Genomic DNA, 18,242 nt, shown 5'->3' on the forward strand with positions numbered 1-18,242 from the left:
TTTTGTCAGCAATGGTCTGCCAGTGTGCCTGGCGTCTGGCATGTGTGGTCTTGGACCCTGCAACGATGACCATTTCCCTATCATGGTATGACACATACTGAACAAGTGCATTCAGTTCGGCGTCTGTGAAGCTGGGCTTCCTTGATGGGCCGGACTGTGCAGCCGTGCCTGGGGCATCAGCCTGTGCCGGACGTGCACTCTTCCTCTTCCGCTTGGAAGGGGGTGGGGATCCAGAGTGTCCTACGCCGCTGTGGACACTAGGGGCAGGAGCCGTGGTGGACTCAGTACTGGGTGTGTGGGATTGCACACTCAGCATGGGAGTAGGTGCAGGCATTGGGGGTAGAGGGATAGGGTCAGGCCTGATCTGAGGTGCATGAACTAGGACCGACACAGTCTTGGCAGGGTGTATGAGAGGTGGGGTGGATGGAGCCACACCCTGGCCACGGGGGGCAGCAGATGACCTATCTGGCATAGATGCACGTGTCCTGATGACACCAATGTGCACCGGCGCACGTGCAGTGGACCTGCTGACCTGGATGTCAGCGATGGAGTCACCCGCGGACAGGTCTGGTGCCACAATGGGCTGGTCCAACAAGGGCTGATCAGGGTTGGTATCAGCCACATGACCCTCAACCTGGGGGGGGGGGGGCATGGGTGTCCCTGACTGGTCCTCCAGACTGGGGGGGACAGGGGCACCCTGCAAGTCACAACCACGTCCCCTAGTGGATCCTCCACGGCCACCACGTGTGGCTCGGCCACCTTTGCCACCCTTACGGCTTGCACGCCTCCCAACCATGGCACTGATGTTATTGTGCGTATGGGAGTGGGTGTGCACAATTGTCCTGGGCAATTGGGTGTCAAAGGGGTTGGGTACCAGATGGTATTCGTACCCTAGTGCAGTGGCAAGGCTATATGACACCCCTGGGGAAAGATGACGGGTCACGCAACGCACAGGCACCCCAAAAAAGTTAAGGAACGTGCACGATACCCCTCCTAGACCACGTGTGCGTATGAAAAACCCTGCACTACGCTGTGGCATCCAGTAACACAGTAATGAACGTATGCGTGTCACACGCAGCCTAGATTGACCTCTGAAGAGGTACGTGACACACGGGGCAAGCACAGATGATAGATGCGTGCGCAACTCACCGTCTGCCAGGGAGAAATGCGTCAAAAAGACGCGCGTGTGCGCGTTGGCAACACCCCCGCCAAAAGAAGAATGGGACGCTGTCTGAGGAGACAGGACAACAGTAGAAGGGAACGCTGTGTGAGGAAACAGGCCCAGGAAAAAGAGCAAAAGAGAAAAAGCTGTCAGAGGTAACAGGGAGTACGACCTTTGAACGCCGTGAAGTAAATCGCGTGTCAACTGACAAGAAGTACAGAATACACCAACTCGCTCTCCACGAAAAGCACGTACAAGGAAATGGCGTTCTACATGTACCTTTTATGCAGGCCCACAGGTCCTGCGTCACTTCCGCGTGTAGGCGCTGAAGGGCCAGCCTCCAATCACACGCATTGACACTGGCTTGTGTTTCTTTCACGCGTGTTGGGAAACGGCCGTGCGTTATAGACGCGCTTACGCGCCTGGCCCTTTGGACCAATCACGCGTGTTGGGAAACACCCGTGCGTCATAGGCGCGCTTACGCGCCTGGCCCTTTGGACCAATGAAATCGGGTACGCGTGCTGACGCGCTCGCGCGGCACGTGTTTATTTTTCACGTGGGTTGGGAAACACCTGTGCGTCATAGGCGCGCTTACGCGCCTGGCCCTTTGGACCAATGAAATCGCGTACGCGTGCTGACGTGCTTACGCGCTGAGGGCCTTTCCTCGGATTCCACGCAGACGTGCATGATTTTCACGTGCCAATTCACTCCGTATCAAGCTGGCCACGCGTTCACACACGGAAGACCACGCTCCTGCCCAGAAGGCCGAGTTACTGCCCCCCAGTGCCCCGAGCAGCCTCCCACGTGCCATCTGCTGCTGCCTGCCTGCCTGCTGCCACCGTGCCCTGCCATTTGGTACCTGCACATCAGCCATCTGCAGGCGTACAGTTGCTGTGTCCACCCCTGCTGGAACTGAAGACTCCCGACTGGAAGAACACCACTCCACAGCCCAGCCCCAGGACCAAGTTGCCCACCCACTCCTGCCTCTGGGGTTGCCATGTCGGGCACTGAAACATCTGGCACCACTGGCAACCCCCAGCCAGAGAGGCAGAGGGGCCCCAGCTTCAGTGTCACCGAGGTTGGGGTCCTGGTGGAGCGAGTCCTGGGGCAGTATGATGCCCTCTTCGGAAGTAGCCGCGCCAACTATGAAGGACGGACTCGGATCTGGGACGACATCGTGACTGCCATCAACGCGGAGGGGGTGGCAGTCCGCGACAACCGACATGTCAGGAAGCGTTGGGAGGACTGCAGGTCCAGGACCCTCTCAAAGGCCCGGCGCCTCGTGGAGGGGGGCCGGGGCCACATGAGTTCGATCCAAATGAGGGTCCTGGCACGCATACACCCAGCGCTCCACTCCCAGGTCCTTCAGAGGGAGACCCGTCTGGAGTTGAGCGGTAAGTGTGCAGGCATTGCTGTGTGAGACAGTGCATGTTGCAGTGTGCTGGTTGTGTGATGCTGTGTGTGTGGAATGGGCCTTGTAGGCATGTATGTGTGCAGTGTTGTCATGGCGATGCATGTGCGACCAGTAATTTGTGGATCACATGGTTGTTGTATGTGTTGCTATGCAACCTGAGGAGGCCTATGCAGATTGGACACATGTGAGCATGCAAGTGTATGTTCGTGGACATGGGTGTGGGTGAGGGATGGATGCTGATGCCAGGTACATGTATGGTGTCGAGGTCGGTGTGCTTGACCTGCATGTCTGTGACTTTTGAATGGCATGGATGCATGACACATGTCTGTGACACTGTACAGATTCACTGATGCTGCCTAATCATCCTTGTATCCACTGTGTTTGTGATGTACGAGGCCACATGGATGTGACAGAGGTGAAGTGTGTGCGTGTGATTTGCATGACCAATGATGCATGTGTGTTCCATGACATCGTACTTTAGAAGAGTGCAGTGGACATGTATGTTGATGTGCATGCCATGGACCATGGGTGTTGCGTGTGTGTATTGCCTGACCCATGTGTTGTGGAGGGACATGATAGAAGTGTACTTTACCATTGCCAGTCATCTGATATTGCTTCCTGTGTAGGGGACCATTGTACAGTGCCCTGATGCTTGTGTTCTACGTCTCCCTCTATGCAGCGGCTAGTGATGGAGAGGGCGGAGACGGCGCTGTGGAGGTAGACGGCGGGGATGCCCCCACGGCTGCGGCGGAAGGGGTGGGTGAGCCCCCACAGGGGCCAGCTACAGCGGAAGAGGGCAAGGAGCCATCCAGGTTGGTGGTTTCCACAGAGGAGGAGGCGGCCGAGACTGAGGCACACCTGAGGCCTGGTGGGGGCATCCCTGCTGGTGCAAGTGGTGCAGTCCAGGGCCAGGGGCAGGAGGCAGCACAGGTCGCCGTGGAGGTGGCTGTGCATGTCGCTGTCCCTGACCCTGTGAGTGCACCACCATGCACCAGCATGGATGCCCCGTCCCAGGCCCGTCCGCAGGTGGAGGGGGTGTCTATGTCATCTGACTCCCCTCCACCTGCGGACGAGGGGACCCGTGGGCGCATGGAAAAGGTCCTGATTGGGGTCGCGTTGCGCACGGGGGTCATTCGTGATGACGTGCGTGCTTCCCGGGAGGAGCACGCACATCATCACGAAGAGCACCGTGCCGACGTGGCCCAGTTGGGATCTGCCATTGGCGCGGGTTTTCTGCAGGTGATGGCCAATGTGTCGGGCATCTCCTCCTCTGTGGAAAGTATGCGCCGGTCGTTCTCCTTGCCGTCTTCCGGCCCAGTTGACACCAGGGCCCCCTGTGGACCTGCCCCGACCAATGCAGCCGGCTCAGTGGGGATCCCATCCCTGCCACAGTCGGGAGTCGGTGGTCCAGCTGGTGTGGACACCATGGCAACTGGACCCCTGCAGGTGGAGGATGTGCCGGCATCATCAGGCAGGGCACGTGCACGACGGCGTCGGTGGATACCATCAGCGTGGATGCCGTCGTGCTGGCAGAGGCAGTGGCTGCAGAGGCAGCGGCAGCGACGTGGGAGGCGTCATGGCTCGGGGCCATCAACATCGGAGGGGCAGCCATCGGCTGGAGGGCAGGAGGACCCTGGACAGAATGTGTCTTCCGTGTGGCAGCGGTTAGGCCACGCAATAGATGCGGAGAGGCGGCGGGCAGAAGAGGGGCGGCTCGCTATGGTCAGGGCAGTCGACTCCATGCAGAGGGCCCTGAGGCGTGCCGAGTGCCTCGAGGAGATCCGCAGGGGCTTGGAGGTGGACACTGCGTCAGCCCTGCGGGCCCTCGGGGCCATTGAGGAGGAACGCCTCGGGGAGATAGAAAGGGAGTTCGATGATGCCCTGGCCCATAACATCTCTCAGTGAGCCGCAGGACTGGCCCGCCGCCTTTGTATATAGTTATGTAGATAGTAGGTTTCCTTTATTTTTATTTATTATTTGGGTTGATTGGACAATGGCCCACGTTTTTTGTATATAGTTCGCATTAGTTAGGTTTTGGGTAGGTTTCATTTTTTGTTTTTTAGGGATATTGGACCCGGACAATCATCTTTGTACATAGTTTGTGGATGTTTTCGATTTTATTATTTGGACCATGGGGCAATGTGTTTGTTTTTGATTTCCATTTTGATTTACTTTGCACCCGTTCTTTTGGATTTCACCTTTCATTAGAATTTTTATTTTTTTTTTCCTGTTACTTTGTGTATTCATTTAGGTGTTTCTTTTTTTTTCCTTCTTACATTTTAATACATTGTTCTTTTGATTCTATTGTGTGGACTTCTCTCATTGGTTTGTTGACTGTCACAATCTGGGTTTTCACAGTCATGTGTTGCCATTGTGTGAGTCTGACGGACTTGGACTCATGCGCATACTGCTCATTGGTTATGTATCATGTAATGGGTATTTGATTTTTGAATGGATGTGTACCTTGGATGTGTGTATGGACTGGGGTGACATGGGGTGGGATGTGGTTGCCCATGGGATCCTGGGATCTGTATTGTGATTTCCTATTGGTAGGGGAACATCTGTGTGGGCCTGCTGGCGGGTGCCCCACAGTGCTGGGGGGTGGGGGTGGTGGGAGGCATGAGTGGAACATAAGTGGGGGCCTGCTGGCAGGTGCCCCACAGTGCTGGGGGGTGGGTGTGGTGGGAGGCATGAGTGGGACATAAGTGGGGGCCTGCTGGCAGGTGCCCCACAGTGCTGGGGGGTGGGTGTGGTGGGAGGCATGAGTGGAACATAAGTGGGGGCCTGCTGGCAGGTGCCCCACAGTGCTGGGGGGTGGGTGTGGTGGGAGGCATGAGTGGGACATAAGTGGGGGCCTGCTGGCAGGTGCCCCACAGTGCTGGGGGGTGGGGGTGGTGGGAGGCATGAGTGGGACATGGGTGGGGGCCTGGTGGAGGGTGCCCCATGACTGCTGGGGGGTGGGTGTGGTGGGAGGCATGAGTGGGACATAAGTGGGGGCCTGCTGGCAGGTGCCCCACAGTGCTGGGGGGTGGGTGTGGTGGGAGGCATGAGTGGGACATGAGTGGGGGCCTGCTGGCAGGTGCCCCACAGTGCTGGGGGGTGGGTGTGGTGGGAGGCATGAGTGGGACATAAGTGGGGGCCTGCTGGCAGGTGCCCCACAGTGCTGGGGGGTGGGTGTGATGGGAGGCATGAGTGGGACATAAGTGGGGGCCTGCTGGCAGGTGCCCCACAGTGCTGGGGGGTGGGGGTGGTGGGAGGCATGAGTGAGACATGAGTGGGGGCCTGCTGGCAGGTGCCCCATGACTGCTGGGGGGTGGGAGTCATGAGCAGGTGTGCAGGGTAATCACCTGTGGTGTGGACTGCATGCAGGGGACGTGGAGGCTGTACAGGGAAGACCTGTGAAGACCCAACGATCGGAGTAGCGTGTTCAAATATCCACGCCCCCTGAAATGGACGTAGCCTAGCTTTTCGCGTGTGAAACTTCCCGCGCACCCCTGTAATGGACGTACCCTGGCTTTTCGCGTGTGGGACTTCCCGCGCACCCCTGCAATTCCCGTAGCCTAGCTTTTCGCGTGTGAAACTTCCCGCGCACCCCTGTAATGGACGTAGCCTGGCTTTTCGCGTGTGGGACTTCCCGCGCACCCCTGCAATTCCCGTAGCCTAGCTTTTCGCGTGTGGGACTTCCCGCGCACCCTAGAAAATCGCATGGGCCGCTTGCCGTGATGGTCCAGGGTTAGCGTAGCCCCTTGCGCTGGTTTGTGATTTTTATGAGATTTCCCAGCGCAAGGGGCGTTCCTGGGGGCGTAACTGGCGCTGCAGCGAGTCGCTGCGCCACTGTGCGCCACGGCTGCCTGGGGAAGCTAAAATCCATGAATACGCTGTGCGCCGGATTCGGTTTTGGCGCACGCGGCTGGCGCAGACTATCGCACGCGCACGCTGTGCGCCAGCCGCGTGCGCTACTTGTGCGCTGAATTCTATGAATTACCCTGTAAGTCTCACACATTGCACCACAACCCAGTATAGAGCTTCTGCATGCAGCCTATTGCTAACATAACTGGGCTGTCTTCTTAGGAGAACTATCTCCTAATGCTGTATAATGTTGTATATGCTATATTTCAGACAATGGTTTTAGCTGAAACCTGGTTAGGTGCAGCAATGCAGTAGGAGTGCTAATTCAGGGGAGACAATCTGCAACGCGATATTCTCGTCTAAGGTAAGATGAACACACATTTTTCCTGCACATCTGCCCGATTTCCATTTTCCACATAGTATAAGCATTGACCACTTACATGAACCTTATTTTAAATATGAATTCCCACTCTGAGCCTTCCATGTGTCACCCCTAATGTGAGGTTGAGTGTTATGAGTATAGATTGTATGATGTTGCAGACTAGCTCACCCCTGTCATGTCCTTCCATACTGCATATGACCGAATACTGCATATGACCGAACATCTATATTTGCTTTTATTGTATGTTTTGTCCCTTTTCACCATGCTCAGGTTATAATAACTCGTGTAGGGTCTGGAGTTGAACAAGTTCACCGCAGCTCCCAATGAATAAGGCATATTGCTTTAATAGGGCTGGAGAGCATTAATGTGTGACTTAACCATGCTATGTCTCATTTCCCTTACCCTTCCATAACTATGCTTACCAACCTTTTCTCCCCTAGGAAGGGCCGGACATGTTATGAGCATCTTTAAGGACCCTTTCCACACCCAAACATGTGTCCTATCACCCAGTCCACCAACCTACACTTTGTTGCAAGACAACTGTTACGGGTTTAGAACAGGGGTATTTTCTTATGAACACTGGTTTGCTCATTTAGTTCCCCATTGTCTCTGCAGTGGTCCAGCGGGTCCTAGGATGTATGCACCACCACAGCTATTACTGCTGAGATGCAACACAGGTGTACTAGGGTGAAAAGAAAATTGCTATTGAGTGTTCTTAGCATCTAGCAGCACAACCCTCCATGCCACAGTGTCACTAAGGCAGAAGTTTACCTGTGTATGGATCTACTTCTATATGTGAGTTCACTGAGGTTCTGGTCAGGGATAACCTCACTGGACACCCGAAGTTTCTGCTTGTGTAGGTTTACAGCTACACCCACCCTCCCTAATACGTTTACTGCCAGTTCATGTTGACAAAGCACATGAACACCTTTCATTAACCATTACAGCAAACTTATGAACTCATCATTAACAGTAGCACTACTCACAAATATGACAATGAATCCAGAAATCTCACAAGCGACCATCCAACTTGAAACATACCATTCCCAGAAGAAATCTTGGAGAGCTGTTTGTACATTTAAATCTTGGAACATTTCAAGTTGAACCACATCCAGGCTATCACCTAAGTAGTATTCAAATCTGTGAGTGAACAGAATCTGCACTCCTTATCCATATGGTAGGAACAAAAACAGTTGCAACATCAACTTAATGCTCATACTCCTAGACATATCTTCAGTATTGAACAAAGTGAGTCACGCATCACTAATAGAAAATGTTGGAAGCACTAATTTGGCAACATAGTACTTCGATGGATGACATAATGTCTTGTGAACAGAATAAAAAAAACTCTGTGAACCTTGTCCCCCATCAAACTACCCACTGCATAAACTATGGGCTAGTTCAAAGATGGCTTCTATGCCTCTGCTATCCAACATATACATTGCTGCACTTTTGAGACTCAAATGCTCAGTCTAATCAAAAGATAAACAAATAACCCTCAAATTCAAAATGAAAACCGTCAGACACAGACCTCATAAAATGTTTAACCTAGATAAGGTTATGGATCAAAAGAAATTCCCTGACATTTTATTTAAGCCTGATGTAAATCCAAATGTGCCCTTCAAATTACCCATCCCATATAATAATCTACTGCCTGCAGAGATGGACACTAGCCATGGGCCATTGAAGGTGGAGAAGGACTAAGGAATTCTCATGGACAAGAGTCTATCTTTGAAGCTAAAACTAAATTCTATGGTTAAGTGTTTTTATCACCTTTGATCAGATGGATGATGCCCTTTCGTGCCTTCCCACACTGCACCGCTGCAGTCATATCACTGGTTCTATTAACAATGAATTACTTCAACAGTATGCACTTTGTCATCTCAGTATCAATTCTCAAAGAGATAGGAACACACACAACAATGAACAAATTCAGATATCCTATGGGAACAAATAAACCTCTCTGATCGATGTTCCGGTACTTATAACTTGAAAAAATAGATATAGCTCGACGTAATTCATCCAAAAATATATAATTTATTACAATTTAGACCCTAAACTAGCACAACAGTTTATCGAACCTGTCAGCAGAAACGTTCTATAGATATCCCGCAAGTCAATGTCTTCAGAAGACTTGAGAGAATACGTTTGTACGATGTGACGTTTTTGGTACTGTGTGAAATTACTGTAAGGACCATTCACAATGGGGTATGTGGTGTTTTCCAGATAGTACTTCAATTTACAAACATTTTATTTGTCCCCATAGGATATCTGAATGTGTTCATTGTTGTGTGTGTTTCTATCTCTTTGAGAATTGATACAGATTTATATATCCCCTTATGGTAGAGATAGTGAAAATATAGGGGTCATTTTTCTGAACCTATTAAAATCACTGTTTTACGAGGCTCTGTGAGGTCTCAGAGGTTTACTAATGTTGGGGTTTGTTGTATAAGTGGAACCCTAAGTTTACACCACAGAAGCACTTTATAAAATCACGTTAAGATGGCCACTCCATCAGAGAAATGCCTGGCTTACAGCGAGGATTATGTAAAAAAATTACTAGATTCCCTCTCTGTGCTATATACTATAGAAGGAAATACCACCAGTAGCGATCAATGGGACGAGTTAGTACAGTTGAGAAAACACTTAATTCGCACAGAGCTATATGGCACTATCATACTGGAATACCTTAAGACACAGTCACTCCCTCAGGGTTTAATTGTTAAGAACGAACCACATCTTTTCCTAGATGACCAAGAGTTCTTAATCAAGTGGAGTTATATTTCCAACAAATGTGGACGTAATTGGCTAGTGTTAATCATAGACACAGCCAATGAGATATCCAAAAAAGTCGAGCTAGATATCAATAAAGTCCAGGAAGAACTAAAAAAGGATATGGATTTGGAAGCTTTTAAAGCTAAATTGGAAGAACACCTTAATGGATTAATTGACTTTAAGAATGATACCACACTGGAACGAGTAAAACGAATGAAGAAGGATTTAGCTAACTATAGTCAAGAAAAGGCCTTTCCATATGTAGTCGAGGGTCATAAATTTGGTACCTTTCCACAGATTCCTAGTAACACCAGAAGAGTGAGATTCCGCGATACTTCCTATAGGTCGAGCGACGAGAGCAGCACAGGGCCCGATGGGACAGACAACCATCAGAATACTAACAGGGGCAGAGGTAGAGAACAGAGAGGCTCCAACCGAAAGAAATGATAGATGCCTTTTTTAGGGCAGGGTGCGAATCGAGGAAACTGGGACAATCAGGTTCGGACAAGGAGTATGTCAAGGAATCAATGGTAATGAATTTATCAAATTACATTTTGACCTCTGAAGAAGAGGACATTCTGAATAAGGGGTTGAACTATGTAATCACAAAAAATTCATGACCCATTTGAATTCAGAACTGAATTTCACGCTTTCATGCATAAAGTCAGATTAAACAAATTCTTTAAGGATGATAACGAATATACTAACAAGAACCTCAGTGGTCTACGGAATCCTTCTTCTTTTTGTGCTCCGACATATTCCTTCAGCCCTGAATCCATTGTTTTTGAGAGACAAGTTTTGAAAGAAATACGAAAATTGGAGCATAAGGAGAAATCACATAACTGCAATTTGAGTAAAACTCAACGGTCACTCATAACTAGACTAGCTAAGGATGAAAATGTAATCATTAGACAGGCAGATAAGGGTGGGGCCATTGTGCTGATAAATCGTGTTGACTATGTCAGTGAGTGTGATAGATTACTGGTGGACGGTAATAGTTATACACCCTTACAGTGTGATCCCACGCCTGAATTGATCCAAGTAATCAAAGAGAAAGTGTTGAGAGCATTTGAATCAGAAATGAAATGCAAACAGGAGTGTGACTTTCTAATCAGGGAGCATGGTAGAGTTCCTGTATTTTATTTACTGCCGAAAGTCCATAAAGAATCCATCAATCCCCCTGGTAGACCCATCGTATCAGGGGTTAGCTCTATTTTAGAGCCTCTTTCAAAGTATGCAGACTTTTACCTTAGACCCTTTGTGCTCAAAATGGCAAGTTACCTCAGAGATACCATTGATGCCATAAATAAAATGGAAAATCTTCCTTTTGAACCTGGGATAACATTGCTTATCTGTCTAGACATTCAATCACTGTACACAATGATCCCACAGCGAGCGACCTTAGATGTGGTTGAGGAAATATTATTGAATAGAGAGGATGGTCACCCAGTAAGTAATGGATTCATTTTGTGGTGCACTGAATTCTCTCTGACCAAGAATTTATTTCAATTTCAAGGCACCTTTTACCGACAAACAGAGGGTACTGCCATGGGTGCAGCCATGGCACACAACCTTGCTAATTTATATGTGGAGTTTTGCGAAAAGAGTGTGATAATTTCCATAAATAATCAACACCAACAGTTCCTGAGAAAATGGCTAAGGTACACACATGATGTCCTTATAATATGGGACGGATCTTTTGAACAGACAAATGATTTTGTCAGCTGGCTTAACCTACAAAATTGGTTTCTCAAATTTACTCGGGTAATAGAAGAACAACAAATTGACTTTGTGGACATCACTATATTTCATCATTTTGGTGTCTTTAAAGTAAAACCTTTTAGCAAGAAGACCGAAAAGAATAAGGCATTCATTTCATTTCAATAGCCATTATGCCAACCATCTGAAATCTAATTTACCTTTCGGGCAGTTCCTGAGGTTAAAACGTAACAGCAGCCTCAAAGAAGATTTCAGTAGAAGTGCCAATATCCTTTCTCAGAAACTGCTGGCTAAAGGTTATCCGGCTAAATTGGTAAACAACCTCTTCAAAAAGGGCCTATAACAACAACAGGGATGCTTTACTTGAGAAATCAGATAAAGAATGAAGAGAAGTGGGTATAGTTTTTGTTAATACTTTCTCGAATTTGTCATATAAAATCAAGACAATCATCAGTAAAACATGGAAAAAAGTATAAAACAATAAAGAGATACTACCCCCACTGGTGGCCTACAAGAGGAGTCAGAATCTACGAAACATTCTCATCAGGAATGATGTTACTGTTAAACCTAGTGCACCTGTGAAACAAACCACTTTGTGGGGTTTACCCTCTGTGACTGGACATTTCCCATGTGGCCAATGCATTATGTGCGACTTCACGAGAACAACTAAGTCACTACAGATTAATCCTGATATATTATGGAACATGAGCAGTATGACTAATTGCAACACACAGAATGTGGTCTATATGATCACCTGCACATGTGAGCTGCATTACATTGATAAAACCAATAGAAAATGTCGGATTCGTCTGATTGAACATCACAGTTGCAATAAAAATAAGGTGCTAACAGCCCCGATGGTGAAACATTTTGTAGACAAAAAACATGATTACACTAATTTTAGCTGGTTGATCTTAAAGAAAATTGAAGGCAATAACAAAAATTAAATTGACCAGAAGCTTTTAAATTTCCAACAGAAACTGATTTTTAAATTTCAAAGCCATATTGTGAACCTTAATGGGAGTGTTGATTGGCACCAAGTCCACCTCTGAGATAATGTTGCCATTATCTCCTTCAATTACATGTGTATTGCAATAATGAGGAGGGTACAATGTGAAACACTGTTGTCCCGCAGTGTTGTGGAGCATTTGAACTCGTGTTGCTGTTTCTTTCTTTCCCCCTCCCTTAACCTCTTCAACCCTTCTTCAATTTTTCAAACCTGTTAACATATTGCTGTTTGAATTTAGTTCAACGTAATACGAGAAAAAATATGCATTTGAGAAAAAATATGCATTTTCAAAAATATGCACCTTTTTGAAAATTGTATTAGAAGTAAAAGTGAGCATTCAACATCTTTATTGTTGCAATCTTGTGTTGTACTGGAAATGTGGGCACATCAATGAAATTGATATTTGATCCATGTGTTGAAGGCGAATATTTGTGGGAGCTCATTTTAAAATAATTAATGTAAATAGTTGGGGAATTCTGCATGTCTCTGCACGTAATGTCAGTGCCATTCCTACAATATTGTGTGGCATAGGGCGCCTCAAGTATTCACAATGCATTTTAAAATTATATCACACCGCCATATCTCCTTGCAATATGGCGCTGCATTGATGTCTCTTCCGGGATATAGACCTCTTTCTATACCGGCACTTATTTTTAGTGAGCGTGAGGTTCCATTCATCACCCTCCCCGGCTCCTGAGACGGGTGTTGTGTTTTCGGCGCCACCTCGCATTAGACGATGTGACTTTTTGGTACTGTGTGAAATTACTGTAAGTACCTTGTACTTTGTAATTCACAATGGGGTACGTTGTGTTTTCCAGATAGTACTTCATTTTACACACTATGGAGTCCTGAGCTGGCAGTTGATTTTGTGAACACCGGTTCCTGTGGTACTCACAACTACAGTGCACCACGGACCGTGGTGTGTGAAAAGAAGTTGGTGCTGATAAAATTAGTGTTGTATTGTTATACACACTGTTGAGAGCCTGCTTAAATCAGCTGAGGTATTTGTAATTTGGATTTTAGATGTGATGTTTTGAGTTTGGCTTCTGGTGGTGGGTTCCATTTTTTTCAAACCTCTAGGTTACTTAAGCACCCATTATATGGACAAGACCTCTACTTAAGTGGTCAGACGAACTTATTAATTGATGTATCACAGTATTTGAAGTGGCAATTAACGGCTTCTTTTTGAAATTATTTTTCACTTCAAGGGTGATTTTTTAGACGCTTGAAGATTCTGTCATGGTGACGGGTGTCAGTTTCTTCTCACTTTTTAGGCTACGGTCTAATGTAGGTGGTGAAGGTAGTAATTGATGTACTCTATGGTACTATTGGGAACTTAAGGCCTTTCGCCTGTTTGTTTTGCAGGCTTTTTAAGACATCCATTGGTGGATGTTGAAGGCATTTTAAAAGAAAAATAATTGATTCCCCTTAAGAAAGTTCAGCCACACAAAGGCATAAAGAACTGAAGCATGCTACATGTCGGGAATATATATGGTTTTTGTGACACATTCGTTAGGTGATGTTGTGATATGCTGCTATATTTGTGTCTATGTACTTATCTGAGTTTTGACTTTTTATGAAAATTTAGTAATACAATTGTATTTGATACGATCAACTGTTGTGCTAGTTTAGGGTCTAAATTGTAATGAATTATATATTTTTGGATGAATTATGTACTATATCTATTTTTTCAAGGAACATCGATCAGAGAGGTTTATTTGTTCTGATAGGATATCTGAATTTGTTCATTGTTGTGTGTGTTCCTATCTCTTTGAGAATTGATACAGATTTATATATCCCCTTATGGTAGAGATAGTCAAAATATAGAGGTCATTTTTCTGACCCTATTAAAATCACCACCTTTGTCATCTCAGTACATTTACATAAGAAGCTGCATAGATGTCAAAAGACTTACCGGGACGTCATTTCACCAAAATTCCAGGGGTAGCGGAAAGTGACATCACATGACACTTGACCTCTGGTGACATCACAGGAAGTGAATTAATTTGACCCCACCCCAAAGTGATATCACAGGAAGTGATGGAACATGACCTTTCACCCCTTAACAAAACAGGAAGTGGCATCACATAGCATTATTTCTAAGTACACTGCAAAAAATATGGTTACGATATCACTGTAATGTAATGTACATTTCATACAAGAATGGATCATCGTATGTATCGTTAATATCAGTGTGTATAAGCACATATTACCAAATTACTGTCAATGCAAGCAGACATCCAAGGCCAAATGATAATGATGTGTTATTATATAGCACTTACGCTTGAGCTCTTTATTTAGAACAACTACACATACAATAACATCCAACCTGTGTTGGTACTCATTTATCAACCTCAGAAGGATGAAAGGCTAAGTTGGCCTTGCTGGGATTCGAACATGAAACCTCCAGATCACACACACTTCACAGCAGCGAGCCCTTAACCCACTGAGCTATCTTACCAGCCATAGCTAGCTCACCGGCTATAGTAGAATGAGCAATTACATGTCTTAATGGCCTCAAAGTCAGAAAGCAAATTACACTCTGTAGTGGATACCATTAAACTGGTAATTGAGATTTAACAGCAGGCCAGTTCATCTGGAGGTCTGGTGCAAAGTTGGCAACATGTCAAGCCTACGTGGATCTATTTTTCTGGCTTCAGAGGTTGGCAAAATACATACCATTGGGAGGGTTCATAACTGTGTATTAAAGAATTTAGAGTAGCAAAGGGCAAGCATCGCATCACACTCACACGGCATCCCGTACTCTGGGCACTCGTTTCCTCATACATTCAAACAAACATCCTGAACAGCATGCCATGGAGATAGGAAAGATAGACACATTACAACAAAGCACAATGAAATCAAGGGCCACATCATGTGCTATGGTCGAACATTTCTACACTGTAAAAAAGTTTTTAGGTGCAAGAATTTTGTCAAGTGACCGATGACACTGAGATGGGATGTCTTGTGAGGATCGTAACAGAGACAATAGCAGAACAGAAATGCTAAAACTGCAACTTTCTAAAAGCATAATGGATGCTTATTCTTCTCTAAATGTCTTTTGGAAGTTTTTGTTTACATTGTGAATGTAAGGTGTTTAAGAACAGACTAAGGGGCTGATTCATGGAATTATTTGCGGCAAAAAACGGGGATTTGTGTGCCATTCTGCCCACAAATCCCCATTTGTTAAACAGGGATTTGCGGGCAGAATGGCGCACAAATCCCAGTTATTTGGTGCAAATAATTCCATGAATCAGCCCCATAATCAGTGACTCACCTCCTGAAGTATGCCTTAAATAATCCTTTAATGAGTCTAGCAATTATTGTATAGAATTACAGAAAGACAGATTATTTGTTATTCCTATTCTCTTTTATTTAGGGTCACTCAAAGTATTACACTTGTGGAACCCTCTGTTTTCTTTTAAGAGGCCTGAACAAGAAAGGCAGCCACTCCAGAAACAAAGAGCCACATGGCACTGGCCACAGCTCAGGAGCTTCAATTAAAAAAAGAAATGTAACAAATAATCATTTTTTAATTATGTTTTGTAGGGGTAGCAAGGGAGACAAAAGGGGTAGCAAGGGAGACATCAGTGGTTGCAGCTGTGACCGCTGGTAAACCTCAAAGGACATCCCTGAAGACAGACTAAAATTGCTCCTGAGACTCGACCAGTGAGACTACATCACACCAACATTATAAATGCTCTACTACATACCGATCAAGATAAGTATACACTTCAAAACATGCTGCATAACACACTGTACACTTCAGGGAAATGGGGCTGAATTCATCCAAAAGAGACTCACACACTACCACCTGATAAACCACGGAAACCTAGCAGCGACATAGTTCTAACAGCTACATGCTACTACATGCTACATAAGAAAGCAGCCTGGAGGCCGGGCATTCTCTAATATAACATAGAAACTCTGGAACTCGCATCCATAGGTAATTTGTAAAATCTAAGATCACTGAATATTCCAGAAATCATTAAAGACGTTATTATTCACTAACATGTACCAACCCAATACCTCGTGCAGCCTATATTTAATCAACTCCTTGTACAAGCGCCTCAAACCAAGGGCAGTCTTCTGACATACTAACTGGGAATAATGTAAACATTAGTTAACCTACAATGGCATGGACTGCAGGACGTCAAACTGCACAATAGAGCTGCAGTCCAGGACAAATATTAAGAACTTGCCACATGATTGTGCTCAGGCGAAACTTTAAGCCACATTTTCTCGTCCATGAAACATAAGGGATCCCCTTACTGTAAGGTACTTGGGGTGAAACAAAACATAATTACACAGTTGTACCCAAGATTTTTATTCCTTCTTTTCTTAGTTTTTATCAGTTTTTAGTGCAACAAATGCTAAAGTAAATTCTCTGGACTCGTTGCTAGTAGTCAATCATATTCGATGTATTGGTTATTTTGCTTCCATTTTTTGTTTGCCTCAATTATTTAGTGCGATTTCACATATTCCACATTCATTTTCATAAAAATATTGCTTTCTCCATGCACCCCCTGGTATTTCTCATTTTCCAAACCAGTAGGGCTGCATTAACAATTATAGATTTGCATGAATCCTAGTGTGAATACTAATTGCTGTTTCTTTAGCCAAAATGTCGAAAATCACGTCATGTAGTGAATCCCACTAATCACCCATAAAGACATAATTATTTTGTAACCAGGTCTGCATCTTGTGTAAGCACACTTTCTACACAACACATTTGTCCACCTATATACATAGATTGACGTAGGAAGGTGGCACAATCATAAATCTGCTTAAACGTCAATATATGCGATTGTGCCACCTTCCTCAGGACCGTATCCTGTGTGGGAACCCTGGAAAGCAACCAAAAGTGTGGGTAAAGAAAGTTATTGTGTTGATAAAATCCGTGGAAAACTTGAAAGACTGAAAGGGTCAATGAGACAGAGGGTCTGCCTCTATGCGACCTAATCACTATTGTACTAACCTTGCTCTGCGCATGCGTCCTCCTGCGCTTCACTTGTAATATGGCCTTTGTGCTTCTAGCCTCCTGTTGGACACCTGTTATAAATGACCATACTGTACATGGGGTTCATTTGCCTTCTATTTGCAATGTGTCAATGTGTGTTCTTTGTAATCATCTTGACACAAATGTATTACCCAACTGGTGGCTTCTTTGTTGAGTCTTACAGCGACTTGCTGTTGGGCAATGCAAAGGTCTGCGGGGCAATTGAGTATTTGGAAGGTCTGTGGACCCTGTTGTATGCTTCAGACGTGGCTGTTTGGCTTCTATTCCGCAGGGATAGAGGTGAATGTGATGTTGGGTGAGGATCGTTTGTGGACCTAGTCCATTCATTAAGCATATGTGTATATATTTCATATAAAAGCACGGTCCTTGTGATCCCCTGCACATTATCTTACCTGGTTATTGATGGACCCAATGTGCGGAATCCAATGTATGCTTTCCTCCATCGTATTTATTAACGCTCCTGTCTTATGGTGTCTTCCCACTTCATGGTGGTGTGACGCTGTGAAGAGATCAAGGGGGGAGAGGGGTAGAGGAGCCTGTGTGTCAGTGCTATGGCCTATGTGCTCATACCCATGGCTTTCTATCTTTTTGTTGCATTGGTGTACTGACTTGGTGTGTTTCCATGAACGCGTCCTCGCTGTCCCTGGCATCAGTCCAAAATAACAGGCTCTGTCCATGTGTGCATGTGTGTCCTTTTGATGACACAGTAGTGTCTTGCTGCGCATGGCAACTCAGACACTGTGCACGCATCGTAAATGCATTGTGTCCGATTGTTAAGTAGCCAGACTGGAGCATGATATCACAGGGCTTGCCAACTGTGGAGAAACGTGCATACCAAAGAACCATCCCTGGAATACACCACATGCCACATTTTCTACCCTACACTTTGTTTTGAAGCAACTCATTCATTGA

Source organism: Ambystoma mexicanum, chromosome 6q (assembly GCF_040938575.1).
Source record: "Ambystoma mexicanum isolate Mex_15411 chromosome 6q, UKY_AmexF1_1, whole genome shotgun sequence".
Taxonomy (NCBI): domain Eukaryota; kingdom Metazoa; phylum Chordata; class Amphibia; order Caudata; family Ambystomatidae; genus Ambystoma; species Ambystoma mexicanum.